Raw genomic sequence first — 6,000 nt, 5'->3', positions numbered from 1 at the left:
TGTGTGCGCACGCGCGTGTACATATTTAAATAAAGAAATGCATATTCACTGTAAGTTAAAGCTTGTTTGATAATAGATGATTAAACCTCAATGTTATAACATGGCAGAAAATTCAAGAAGTTTGCGAGAGTACAGAAATGTATTATATATATATATATATACACCTATCCATCAATGTATTTCTCTAAATATATACCTGGTTAAAACGATCGATAAATATATAAATATATATATATATATATATATATATATATACAAACAGACACACATAAATACATATAAACATACACATTCTTACATACATGTATACGTATATGTTTAATAGACTTATAAATATTATACGTATTATATCATAGCATACACATTCAAACGCACACACACACACACACACACACACACACACAGAGTCACGGAGGAAGTAAAGTTATCATCGTAAGATCGCGGTTTCGATTCTAGAAGCAGCTCAAGTGATATATTATCGAGCAAAATATTTCACGTTATTCCAATCCACTCAGCTGCAAATGAATTCAGCGCGGTGTCCAGTTCAGGACGGCCAGAGGGAATATTCAAATACCAGCCATTTATACGACATAAAAACAGCGCTGGATTGGTAAATGTTTTACAGTAAGGAAGAAATCACTTCAAACTTGTTAAAATAAACATTACTGAATGTGCCTTTCGAAATGTAGACATTCTTTCGTATATTTTTAACATTAATGAGCACAAATTGCTCAGCTGAACGATGATTGTCTCAGTTGAAGTATATGGAAAATCCCATCAGAACAAGTACGCAACAAGATACCCTGGATGCCTTATCTCTATTACGTATAGAAGCAAATATGTCACTTAAGATTACTCTTCAGGCTCTGATCAAAAGACTTTCCAATTAAAAAATAAGTAGAAGAAAACTTTTCAAATATAAATAAATTGGAAGTATACAAAAATAAACATTATTTTCCATCTTATGGTTAGTTTTGTTTCATTTTGGAAAATATAAATTTATTTTATGGTTTATTATTGTTTATATTTTGAATTACATATGGGGTACAGCAAAATCTTTTAAGTTGCTTAGGGCCTCCATGGGTTTTAATCTAGCCCTGCTTAGAAACCAGGTTAACGTCCAGCCTTCAGTCATACGGCTCATGACTGGCATAAAGTTTGGTTTTAAAGGCTCTAGCTATGCCACTATGGGCTTTGTTTTGTGTTTTTCTATATTATTTATTAAAGAAGTTACACACTAAAAATCATAAGACAAAACTAACAAGTAAAAACGTTGAGGCTCTATTTATGAAAAGGCTAAAAGAAACAAAAAAAAATTAAAATACTACTAAAAGAATGTCAGAAATATATTTGCTGTATCATTACAAAACAATTAAAAGTAGATCAAAGTCAGAAGTAAACGACTGAGTGTACCTAAAGTAACTTTACAAAATACCAATTTTGAAAGAAATAAACTCAATTCGATACATACCATTCCTTTTCATCTGAAGTTAAAGGATTGTTTACAAATTGTTAAATAGAAGGGAATGCAAAAAGAAAGTTTACATCAAATGAAATATAAAATTATATTGGAAAATATTGGAAAAAAATATTTATTAAAGAAATATAGTGTGTGTGTGTGTGGTGGGGGTAGTGTATCGATAGATAGATAGATAGATAGATAGATAGATAGATAGATAGACAGACAGATAGATAGATAGCCAGGTAGATAGATAGCCAGGTAGATAGATAGATAGATATCTTAAGAAATATAGTGTGTGTGTAGGGGGGGGGGGGGTTAGTGTATCGATAGACAGACAGACAGACAGACAGACAGACAGACAGACAGACAGACAGATAGATAGATAGATAGATAGATAGATAGATAAGCGTAGGCTTATCTATCTATCTGTAGATAAGAAGCTCACTTTCCAAATATGTGCTTTCAAGTTCAGTTCCACTATGCAGCATACTGGGTGTTTTCCATAGCCATGGGCCGACCGATGCCTTGTGGGCTGAATTTCGTTGACGGATACAATGAAGAAATGCGTCGCATCTATGTCTTTGTGTTTGTGTCTGTTCCCTCCCACCACTACTTGATAACCGGTATCGGTTTCTTACAAAAAAGACTGCTAGAATAAGTACCAAATTTTTTAAAATACGTATCGAGATTTATTTGATTAAATTTTTCAAAGCGGTGCCTCAGTATAGCCGGAATCCAAAGACCAAAATCAAGTAAAATGTAAAAAAGGTATAGAATAAAACGTTAAATCAAAAATTTACTAGCATCATGTTCATAGAAACTGAATTGCTTCTACCAGTTCCTACTTCAAAGAGGAATTAAATCTGATTCGATAATTTTTAAATAATGATTAGTGAAATTGGAAACTTGAACGTACATTGTTAGTTTCAAATTTTAGCACAAGGTCAGCAATTTCGGTGGGAGGGGTAAGTCGATTACATCGACCCCCAGTGTTCAACTGATTTGTTGTCATATTTTCGACCCTCAAAAGGATGAAAGGCAAAATCCACCTTGGCGGAATTTGAATTCAGATCGTAAAGAAGGACGGAATGCCGTTAAGCATTTTGCCCGGCGTGTTAACGATTCTGCCAGGTCGCCGCCATATTTGAATGTTCAATATTGCAGGGGTTATTTGTATATCACAAAAAGTTGGTAAATTTTTAACGGCTCCGACTCCACAGTCCTATCATACAAACGTACCTTCATTGCCTCGGGTTGTCATAGAATGCTGTTGGTGGTGTTGGTGGTAGTTGTGATGTTGAACACCAGAATCACGATCAAAGGTGTTCCAGTCGTGACCGTCCTTGAAAATAGTACGTTATACTTCAAGATCACCGAAATAGGTGTGAGAAAGAAAAACAAAAGGATCTGAATAAAATAGTGAAATATTTCTATCAAAACATATTTCCCACCACTTGATGGTTTTGAAAACTAGATAAAATTTACTTAGGACTTGGCTCTTAGTCCGTCATTAGTGCTTGGACTCATAAGGCCAAGGTATTTTGTTCAAGAAAACAACGAATCACCTTGTCCGGGAACCGAAATTTTTTTTTCTCACGAGAGTTCCGGATCCCAGTTATGAACTCATTTGCATACAGCCATTCAGAGCTCAACTATCAAACTAGTGTCCACCTAGACACGAAAATACTCTGGTTGAGTTCAGTGGAAAATGTGCGCTATAGCAACATCTAACTGTTCCAAACGGGTCAATAGGGGTGACAAATGTGAAATTTAGTGAATAAAGTGAATGGAGAGCTGCTCACCGATGATTCCATAAGTGTTGCCAATTTGCGTAATTTACTAGAAAATATAAATGAGTGTAGTTTCCTAATTGTTTCTCTGATTTTGTACATTCCTAATTTAAAATGTTAGTTTTGATCTGGAAACATCGTAATCAATATGGTGTTGTGTCGTATTGCGCCCTCCTTGCATATATCAATGGGTACAAGCAATATCACTAATCTCAGTCTGAACATAGGTACCTAATGCTAGTTCCATATAGAGATGGCGCTCAATTGATTTATGAGGATAGTGGAGTGGGGGGATGTGGTGCTTACGTGAGACCTGCCATGTTGTACTCACAGAGTAGCATACACCATTCTATGCCTGACTGGCTGCACTGTAGTAGTATACAGTATGTGTACTACTACACATAGGAGAGCTCTGATTGGCTGTGTGTAAATGAATTCATTACTGAGGTCCGGAACTCTCGTGGGGAAAAAATTCGCATCCGGGAACCGAAACTATAATCTCACGATTGTCAGTTCAACACCCTCATTTCACGTTGCTCCAGTTCATTCAGCGATGAGTTCCAGTAATATCTAGGAAGCTAACCTTGTGACGGACTGGCGTCCTGTCCAGGTGGCAAAGTTGTAACCTCAATCACTTATACGCCTTAGGACCAGATTAAGCTAGGGTTCATGATGGACTTAGATCCAAATTTTAAGTAAATTTTATTTTGTATTTAACAATATAAAGTGATGGAAAATATGTTTTGATAGAAATATTTCACTATTTTATAGTTCAATCTTTTTTTTTTTTTTTCACACTTATTTTGTTGATCTTTGAGTATAACGTACCGTTTTCAGTTTCGTAAAAGTAGTTTTCACGTGGTTTGTTCCATAATGCAAAATTACTTGAATTTGGAGATTACACACATGAAGCTGTAAGCGGCCGACCATGGGCTACAAGTTCTCCTAGCTCTAAAACATGAACAATATATTTCCTTTATTTCTTTAATATCATAATTGTTATAGCAAATAATGTCTTCATTTATTTCAAAATGTTCTTGTTAAAATGCAAGCCATCACCGGTTGTCAGGAGGAGACAAACACAAAGATATAGACACACACACACACATGCGCGTGTGTCTTTGTGTTAGTTTGTTTACGTCCTCATAACTTACCAGTTCGACAAAAGACATTGACAGAATAAGTATTAGGCTTTTAAAAAAATGAGCACTGGGATCGATTTATTCAACTAAAACCTTTCAAGATGGTGCCCCAACGTGGTTTCAATCCAACGACTGAAAAAAGTAAAAGCTAAAAGATATTCATTAAGGTAATTAATCAATTTATCGATTAGTCTGTCAAAAGTCATTTCGTCACAGACTATAACCTTATCAATGACTATCCCCCATCCCCAAGTAACTCTTTCACCTCAGTGTATGACTAGTGAGACGAACAGCGAACATACCATAAGTATTGAAGAGAAAGATGTGCATTGATAAGGTTACAGGCTGTGAGACGAAAGGACTTTGACAAATTAATATTGACCAACTGATCAACTATCTGAGAGGTAATAAAACTGAAATGAAACATAATTAGTGCGTGTATTTTTGTTGGCAGTATGATCTTCCCTTTAAAGTGTTATTTTATGAAAAAAATAAAAGGAGAGTGAACTATGTGATTTCACCTTAGTTATTTCGCCACTTATTTAGAAATCATTAAAAAAAACAACAACATAGGGTTGCATATGGGCATAAAACGAAACTATAAAAAGCGAAAATGGTGTATAGCTGTTTAATATTCTTGAGAAACGTAAGTGGTAGAGGCGGGTTGGTTTTGGTGAATAGAAAAACGCGATCAAAACGAAACGGTTACATGTCAAATTTAAAAAAAACTTCATTCACGGCATGCGTATAAGCTGTATTGTGAAATATAAATGTATAATGTGTCTAGACTGGGTGCCATGTCTGAGCTGGTATTTTAGACGGGCATACAGTGATGGAGGATTAGGTGCAAATATACGACTATTCAAAACTGAAAAACATTTTTGGTCTCAAGCACATCTGATAAACGATTAGTGATTATGACAAAATTTTAAAAAATTGTCATTCCATTCCATTACAAGTTTACATGCACCAACAAAGGAGCCTTTACGTAGACGTTCGACCTGCTAGAAATAACAGCTAAATTTATCTTAACTCACACAATTTCGTCATTAAAGAAGAAATAGCACATTGGACAAAGTAGACCAGTGGTTCCCAAAGAGGGCAGTACTTCACTCCTGGGGCGGTGGAAAGATCCTGGGAGGGGGTGCGTTGAAGAAAAGTGGGGCGATAATGGGGTAGCTGAAGGGGGCGATGAATGTCTAAACAACAAAATAATGGGTTAAGTTTTATTTGTGGAAAAACAGTTATGTTGAATTTGCTTCAGAAAGTGGTCTATGCTTGTAGTGGGTGATGGCGGGGGGGGGGGGGGCATTAGGAATGTGGTTTGGGTGTCAAGGAGGCGGCAACCCGTAAAAGTTTGGTAACCACTCACTGTTGTAGACCTATATACGTTGGTCTATGAAAAATTTTTAGTCACCCGCTCACTTTCCATTTATTTATTTACTCATATATTTTAGATAATTTCTCTTCTTCGCAACCACATATATAAATTTAATTATCTTGGAATTGATTTATAACGTGAATTTCATAAAACACAACATGGCTGTGTGGTCACATGGCGTAAGAAATAGTCGCATGGCTAAAAAGCTCGCTTTGCAACCACATG

General features: G+C 35.7%; 1 long non-coding RNA gene across 3 annotated transcripts in view; it reads right to left on the bottom strand.

The window, feature by feature from the left end:
- Positions 1 to 6,000, bottom strand: part of LOC106876101 (uncharacterized) — a 64,011-nt gene that overhangs the window by 27,254 nt on the left and 30,757 nt on the right. Inside the window, exon 1 of one of the 3 annotated variants that reach the window (XR_016244747.1) lies at positions 1,908 to 3,585. The exons of the other annotated variants lie outside the window; for them this stretch is intronic. This is a non-coding gene — a long non-coding RNA (uncharacterized LOC106876101). Of the gene's footprint in view, positions 1 to 1,907; positions 3,586 to 6,000 lie in introns of those variants that run through there. 3 annotated transcript variants of the gene reach the window in all.

Source organism: Octopus bimaculoides, chromosome Z (assembly GCF_046866305.1).
Source record: "Octopus bimaculoides isolate indiv1 chromosome Z, ASM4686630v1, whole genome shotgun sequence".
Taxonomy (NCBI): Eukaryota; Metazoa; Mollusca; class Cephalopoda; order Octopoda; family Octopodidae; genus Octopus; species Octopus bimaculoides.
This window is presented reverse-complemented; position numbering and strand designations above follow the sequence as displayed.